Raw genomic sequence first — 8,835 nt, forward strand, 5'->3', positions numbered from 1 at the left:
GATATATAAGCATGGTTCTTCGACCGATCGAGTGAAACCATACTCTACTATCACTTGGTCGAAACGATGATTCCAACTCCGAGAAGCTTGCTTAAGTCCATAAATGGAACGCTTAAGCTTGCATACTTTCTTAGGATGTTTAGGATCTATGAAACCTTCGGGTTGCACCATGTACAACTCTTCCTCCAAATAACCGTTTAAGAAGGCGGTTTTCACATCCATTTGCCAAATCTCATAATCATGAAATGCGGCAATCGCTAAGATTATCCGAATGGAACGTAGCATGACTACAGGTGCAAAAATCTCATCATAATACAATCCTTGCACTTGAGTGAAACCTTTTGCCACAAGTCGTGCCTTTATATATATCGGTTGCGCGTCTCCTACGTAACGCTTTATTTTGTAAAGCCATTTGCCTTTGTAGAGGTTTTACCTTATTAGGTAAATCAACTAGATCCCATACGTTATTCTCATACATGGAGTCCATCTCGGATTGCATGTCTTCGAGCCATAGCTTTGAGTCGGAATAGGCCATAGCACCTTTATAGGTTGCGGGTTCATTACTTTCTAGAAGTAAAACATCATTCTCCTCGACCATACCAATGTATCTGTCCGGAGGATGAGAGTCTCTACCCGACCTCCTAGGTTCCTCAGGAATATTAACCGTATCATCAGTTGGAGGTACAGCTTCCTCTATCTGTTCATCGGTTGTTGGTTCTGGAATCTCCGACAGCTCGAAGGTTCTATTACTCGACTTGTTCTCGAGAAATTCTTTCACTAAGAACGTCGCACTAGCCGCAACAAATACTAGATGTTCGGTTGGCGAATAGAAGTAATGACCAAATGTTCCTTTTAGATAACCTATAAAGTATGTTTTGACCGATCGCGGGCCGAGCTTATCCTCGTGTCTCCACTTGACATAAGCCTCGCAGCCACAAACCCGAATAAAGGACAAGTTAGGTACCGTTCCCTTCCACATTTCATATGGAGTCTTGTCGACAGCTTTAGACGGACTTCGGTTAAGTATAAGAGCAGCTGACAAAAGAGCATAACCCCATAATGAATCAGGCACTACCGTGTGACTCATCATGGATCGAACCATATCAAGTAAGGTTCAATTTCTCCGTTCGGACACACCATTTAATTGAGGTGTTCCAGGTGGAGTTAACTGTAGAGCGATTCCACAGTCTTTCAGGTGTTGATCAAACTCATTTGAAAGATATTCGCCACCCCGATCTGAACGGAGTGCTTTAATCTTTCTACCCAATTGGTTCTGTACCCTATTCTGGTATTCCTTAAATTTCTCAAAGGACTCACTTTTATGCTTCATTAAGTAGACATATCCGTATCTACTCAAATCGTCCGTGAAAGTGATAAAATATCTATAGCCATCTCTAGCGGTAATTGACATAGGTCCACATACGTCCGTATGTATGAGTCCTAATAGGTCACTAGCGCGCATTCCAACACCTTTGAAGGAAATTCGAGTCATCTTGCCAATGAGACATGATTCACACGTGCCATATGTAGAAAATCCGAATGAGGGAATAGTCCCATTATTAACGAGTTTCTTTACGCGTTTCTCATTTATGTGTCCCATTCGACAATGCCATAGATAGGTTTGATCTTTGTCACCAACCTTTAATTTCTTATTATTCATGTGTAATACTTCCGTGGTTTGATCTAAGATATAAATTCCATTCATGGAAACTGCTTTGCCATAAATCATTTCATTAAAAGAGAAAATACAACTATTATCCTTTATTGAAAATGTAGAACCGTCTTTAGCAAGTACGGAAACAGAAATAATGTTCTTAGATAAATTGGGTACATAGTAACAGTTATTTAATGATAACTCAAAACCACTAGGGAGTTGGATTACATAGGTTCCCTTCGAGGCAGCAGCTACTCGTGCTCCATTCCCGACTCGCAGGTCCACATCACCTTTTTCGAGAGGTATGATGTTCTTTAGGCCCTGCAAATGATTACACAGATGAGAACCACAACCAATATCAAGTACCCAAGTTCTAAAACTTGCATGGTTAATCTCAATCATATGAATATAAGATGACATACCAACAGAACGACGCGGCCTGCCTTGATGTCCTCACGGTAGACGGGACAGTTCCTCCTCCAATGTCCAGTCTTGTGACAATGGTGGCACTCTATGTCACCGCCCTTGCTCTTTGTCTTGCCCTGTGAGCCACTAGTCTCACCGGGCGAACTCTTACCGTTTCCTGGCTTCTTAAACTTTGGCTTACCTACAACTAGGTCGCCATGAGCCTTGCCCTTACCTTTACTCTTGTTGTGAATCGTGAGAACATCCTGCTTCATGCTCCCACTCAATTTCATATCCTTCTCGGTCTGTACGAGAAGGGAGTGTAGCTCATGAGGACTCTTTTTCAAGTCATTCATGTAGTAGTTCGCCCCGAAAAGGGCAAAACCATCGTGAAGAGAATGAAGCATTCGGTCAATGACAATGCTCTCACTGATTCTACAATTCAGTGACTCCAATTTCTCGACATTCTCAATCATGTGAAGAATGTGTGGGCTAACCGGTTGGCCCTTCTGGAGTTTCGCATCAAAGAAGCGACAGGTATGCTCATATGTGATGATTCTCGGTGCCTTTGAGAACTCATTAGTGAGCGTGGTGAAAATCTTGTTTGCACCTTGGGCAATGAAGCGTCTCTGCAAATTGGTTTCCATTGCAAAGATGAGTACGTTCTTTATCGCACCCGCTTCCATAACGAAATCACTATAAGCGAGTGACTCGTTGGCTCCTGCATTTGGGCCTGGGTTGACCGGTATTGGCTCGATTAAATACCCGAGCTTACCGTCGCATGGGCGCATTCCGTAGTGCCGCCTCCCGATCGCAAAATTGGACCCATCATTCTTGATCGAGTGGATCGATTCATTTGGTCCATGAACATTTTAAGCCAGGACGAACGATCTAGTGTGGCACTAGGCATTGGGATTGCGTTATTTCCAGCCATTTGTTGTAACAGTATTATTGATAATAAGCGTGTTCTACACTGCGAAAGAAGAATAAAATAATAAGCATGCATCGTTTTTATTTTAAGTCTAATGAACTAATGTCATAACGCGAAGACTCAAAGACATTTATACAATTGACCTCCCTCAAGAATTATATAAATGACCCTAAGACTCAATTCTCTGTAAATTGATAAGCTAACCTTTTAGCTAATTCTACCGTTAGAATTCTTGGTCGATAAATTTCTGTAAATTCTATCTATAGTCCATCATAATCACGAGAAACTCTTCGGACTATGATGTTGAGGTAAACTAAGTCAACACAACTACTTACCCAACGTAGAAGGGTCATATTAGGCCTACCGACGAAGAAGGGACTCATAGATGTTTGCCCTTATAAACACTAATCTCAATTTCCGTTTTAGAGGAAGATCCCATCAACTTTTTAATTCATTTTAAGTGAACTATAATCTAGCATGCGAGAATGATTTAAACTAAGGTGATGGCTTAAAGACTGTGACATCTGCATGTCCATGAAAACTAACATACAACCTATTAGGGCAGAGCAAAAAATCCGATTATCCAAACTGATCCGATATCCGATCCGTATCCGATCCGAATGTTTGGATATCCGATCCGAAAGTTAAGTTTGGTTTGGATTCTGATCCGAAATCTTTGGTTTTGGTTTGGATATGGATATTAGAATTAAAACATTTGGATATCCGATCCGATCCGAAACTATAGTTTTCTAGTATAATTTCGAGAAAATAAAATTTTATTTGATATAACAACTTTAATTAATGTTTAAAATATTAGAGAAATATCTGGGTGGTACTTAAATTTTATGTCGAGAACATTGGAATAAAAATACTAAGAAAATCATCATGTAAGACTATGAATATAATCATGTTTCAAACTTAATTTTAAAGTAAATTCAAAAGTATGGATATCCGATGGATATCCGCATCCGATCCTATTATTTTGGATACCCGAACATTGGATATCCGAAACATTTGGTTTGGATATTGGATATCTAATTTCAGGATTTTTAATATGGATATCCGATCCGAACTAGCACTTTGGATCAAATACCCGATCCGTACTCTGCCCTACAACCTATATGAGTCAATTTTCATGCATTTTAGTAGTAGGTGGTTTGGTTTTAGGCGGAATATGATGCAATTACTAGCATGTGAATGAAAAGCAATAAAATGAAAAACGTTAAAAAAAACAGTAAAAGTCCTAGTGTGGCCTATCCTATCAAAATGAACAATAAATACAAGTTTGGAATCCATCCTTGGACCCGAGAAGCTTGTCTTGATGTTCCATCTTGATCCATGTAGCGGGAGTGAGCTTGAATCTTCATGTTTAGTCTTCTTTGAAATTACAATAATTAAAATTACATAATTGACCTATTAATTACATTCTAATTTCAAAACCCAAAACTAAAATAAAGGAGATTCGAGATCTCATAATTACATAAAAATTATGTTTCCTTCATTACGAAAACATAATTGACTAAGGCCACACTAAGTATTACAAATTACAACCGATTGCAAAATTAAATACGTAAATAAAATTCATTCATTCGATTCATTCAACATAATTAAAAGCATCAACTAAAAATAAATTAAACATACATAATACAATAAATAAATTATGTTGATTAATTTATCCAAACCACCTATTTAAATTAAATTAAGTGACAATTCCGCAATTTAATCACATTAATTTCAAACTTAATCCATATTATACTTGTAATATGAATTCTATCCGTCAAAAATTTTAAACTGCTTTAAAATAACTCGGTATCATTAAATTGTGAACCGATTCACAATAACTAATTGGCCAAAATAAAGAAAAATAAAATCCAATTCTCTAAATTTTACTTGGCCAGAAAAACGAAAAGTCCCCTTTTTTTTATTTATTTGACACGGCTGAAAAAAAATAAAAAAAACAACTCCTTTCCTATTCTAATTAGGTAAATAGGAAAAACAAGGAAAAAAAAAACTTTCCAAAAAAATTACTCTAATTTTTCGGCAAAAGCCAAAAAAAAAAATTTCCTAAATTTTTTTTTTTCTTTTTCACGGTTTACCAAAAATAAAATTATCATAAATTTTTTTTTTTTCCGTAAACCCTAAAAAAACGGCCTCCTTTTTTTTTTCTTTTTGCGGCAATTATGCCCTAAAACAAGATTTGATGATCAATTGTTTACCTTTGCTATTAGAACATGATTAGCATATGAAATAATAAACATGATTAATTTATATGCCAAAAACTATATAGCAAAAACAATCTTTTAATCATAAACATGACGATTCCATTTGATTTTAACTTAATCTACATTAAATCAAAAACTACCAATTCTTCATATGATAATTTTAACTGATTATAAACTATAATATGAAAAATAGAATGGAAGAACTATCATCAAACAGAAAAAAAAACGGCACAAAAACGGCATAAAAATTTCGATCCAAAAAAAAAAAACGAAACCCTAAATTTTTTTTTCTTCTCGAAAATCTGATCGTTTACATACAAATTTTATGAAAATCATCAAAATTAAAATCGTAGCCAAAGGCTCTGATACCACTTGTGGGAAATAATCTGTATACTTCCCTTTAACATGAAGGATTATAACGATATAATAAAGATGATCTATGGTCATAAAATAAAATACATAAGCATAAGTAAAAGATTTAGAATTAACCTCGGGTCCTTGCAAAATTGGCCTAAGAACAATATCAAAATTGATATTCGCCTATTAGTTGCACCCAAGACGATCTAAGATATACCCTTTGATTATGCTAGAAATCAATCTAAAATTTTCTGTAAAATTTTATTGTCTTTGTGTTTTTTTTGTGATGAGAAAGATGAGGCTAGGTCAGAAAAAGAATTAGGTTAGAAATAATTCTCCACCTTTCTTTTTATATAGACCGAAATCCGAAATCAATTAGGAAAGATTTATATCTCCTAATTTCGGCCAATGTGATCCGAAATAAGGAATTAAATTTCCTTATTTTTGGTCTTTCCAAAAATATATAAAGTGTGTTAAATTGTCATCTAGTGAGGATCGAACCCATGACGTCTTGGCTTGTGTACCCTCACTATTACCACTATGACACATTCAACTTGTTGATATTAAATACAACTGATTATATTTAATTACGAATTAACAGATTAATTGTTTCAAACTAACCTTATATATATTTAATTAAATATAACTTATTATATTTAATTTACGAATTGACAGTTAATTCGTCTCAACTTAATATTATTTAATTTTCATTAAATAATTATCTCATCAACACATTGACTAACTTTTTAGTCATTTTTGGCATCAATATAATTATATTTCTATAACCACATTTCTCAAATACGTCCTATAGGTGTGACCTTTAGGGACCAGTTGATCACCGCCATCTGTATGATAATAACGTCAAACTTTCTAGCAAGCCAACCGTTATTAGGTAAACGTTAATCAACTGATTAAATATACGAAGTATACCCTTGTGAACCTGTAAGAGATTTACAAATGTTATCACACTAATTTGTGGAGGACACCAGCTCCAACAGTTTTTGCTAAAAGAGACCCGGTCATCACCCACTTCCAATGTCAACTTCCCGTTTTTCACATCAATTAGCGCCCCGCGGTGCGTAAAAATGGCCTACCCAATATAATTGGGATTTGTGAGTCCTCGGCCATATTAAGTATGAGGAATTCAACGGGTATGAAAAACTTGCCAACTTTGACAGGAACATCTTCTAAGACACCTAAAGGTCGCTTTAAAGAACGGTCCGCCATTTGCAATGTAATACTTGTGCATTTTAAAGCACCCATGTTAAGTTTTTCATAAAGGGAATAGGGCATGGCACTTACACTAGCACCTAGGTCGCAAAGGGCTTTATCATTGGTATATGTGCCTATAGTGCAAGGAATAGAATAGCTACCGGAGTCCTTAAGTTTCAGGGGAGACTTATTTTGTAAGAGTGCACTACACTCTTCGGTGAAAGCAATGGTCTCAACCTCATTGAAGGATCGCTTCTTTGAGAGAATATCCTTCATAAACTTTGCATAAGAAGGGACTTGGGTAAGCAATTCCATAAACGGGACGGTGACTTGTAAATTTTTACACATTTTCATGAACTTACCGAACTTACCTTCTTCCTTGTGCTTTGCTAGGCGATGGGGAAATGGCACTTGAACAACTTATTTTGGAGGAGCATCCTCCACATCTTTATCATTCTCATTATCATTGGGAATACTCACCATCTTTGAAGCGGCATCACTCTTTTTAGCATTAGGAGAGACCTCTTCAACAATTACCTCATCACTTTCCTTAGGCATAGGGTGCTCAACAACTTTGCCATTAAGCTTGCTCTTCCTTTTTAGCATCAACAACCGGTGGAGAAATGGTACACGGTCCCTAACAAGAGGCTCTTCACTAACCTTCTTTTTATCATCTCCCCCAATCTTGGCCTTTTTAACAACCACTTCTTCATCCAAAGTCATGGATGGCCCATCATAGCTTGTACCACTTCTTAAGGAGATAGAATTGACGGTCTCATGTGGTGGGTTACCTTGTGGAGGTAGTTAACCGTTCTTCCTTTGAGAGCTAGAAGCGGCTAATTGAGCCACTTGTTGTTCCAACATTTTGACCGCGGCACTATGAGCTTGATCATTATTTTGAATTTGAGCCAATAATTCCCTTTGAATTTGGACTATCATACCCTCGAGATTACTAACTCCTTGATTGTTTTGTTGGCCATTTTGTGGTGGATTTTGTTGGTAATTGTTTTGTGGAGGCCTTTGTTGATTTTGATAACCCGGTGGAGGGATATACTTTTGTTGTTGAGGGACATAGGCATTTTGTTTTGGTGGGGGTTGTGGGTTAAGCACATTGTTGCTAGTGTAAGACAAGTTCGGATGGAATTTTGTATTCGGATTATAAGTGTTAGAAAATGCACCCGGTGGATATGAACTTTGCCTTAGAGCTTGAAAATCATTTACCTCTTCAATGGGGGCTCGGCAATGAGCGGCATAATGACCCGCACCTCCGCAACCATCACAAATAATGATTTGGCTTGTTGAAGACCCGATATTGAGTTGTTGAACGGAATATCTAGTATCCCTTTCCGCCAATTGTTGTTGGAGCAAGGCAATTTGAGCTAGCAAAACGGAGTTGTTAGAGGATTCTTATTTACGTTTAGATGGCACAACTCGGAAATTGACATACTGGGCATCATGGACCGCCATAGATTCGATCGTGGCATGAGCAAGGTTGGTGTCAATTTGATCAAACCGCCCATTGTTGGCGGAATCGAGAATCCTTCAGGACTCGGCACAACATCCATTGTAGAATGTTATTGCTAGAAACCAATCATCTAGCCCATGATGTGCGCATTTTCTTTGAAGCTCTTTGTACCTCTCCCAAGCCTCATATAAGCTCTCTAGAGCTTGTTGACGGAATCCGGTAATTTGGCTTCTCAAAGTTTGAGTTTTCTCCGGTGGAAAAACCTTTTGATAAAAGGCTAGAGCCAAAGTCTCCCAATTGGTGATTCCCATGGCGGTGCGGTCAAGGCTATTGATCCAAAGCTTGGCCTTGTCCTTCAAAGAGAAAGGGAAAAGTATTTCCCTTATTTGGGGTTGAGTGACACCCGTTTGACGGATCATGGAGCAATAATCACAAAAGTTTTGCACATGCAAATTGGGATCCTCCAAAGGACTTCCCCCAAATTGCTTCCTGTCCACAAGGCTAATGAAAGCCGGATTGATCTCGAATTCCGGTGCGGTGATTTGAGTGGTTGTGATTCCGGCCGGAAGCATGGCCGCAGTGGGCTTTG

General features: G+C 37.5%; 1 non-coding gene across 1 annotated transcript; it reads left to right on the forward strand.

Annotated features, from left to right (window-relative positions):
* The first annotated feature begins 8,378 nt into the window (after positions 1-8,378).
* On the forward strand, positions 8,379-8,485 carry LOC141635415 (small nucleolar RNA R71). The gene has a single exon (XR_012540107.1). It is a non-coding gene; the product is annotated as a small nucleolar RNA R71 (small nucleolar RNA).
* Positions 8,486-8,835: the final 350 nt, after the last annotated feature.

The sequence above is a fragment of the Silene latifolia genome, chromosome Y (genome assembly GCF_048544455.1).
Source record: "Silene latifolia isolate original U9 population chromosome Y, ASM4854445v1, whole genome shotgun sequence".
Lineage (NCBI taxonomy): Eukaryota > Viridiplantae > Streptophyta > Magnoliopsida > Caryophyllales > Caryophyllaceae > Silene > Silene latifolia.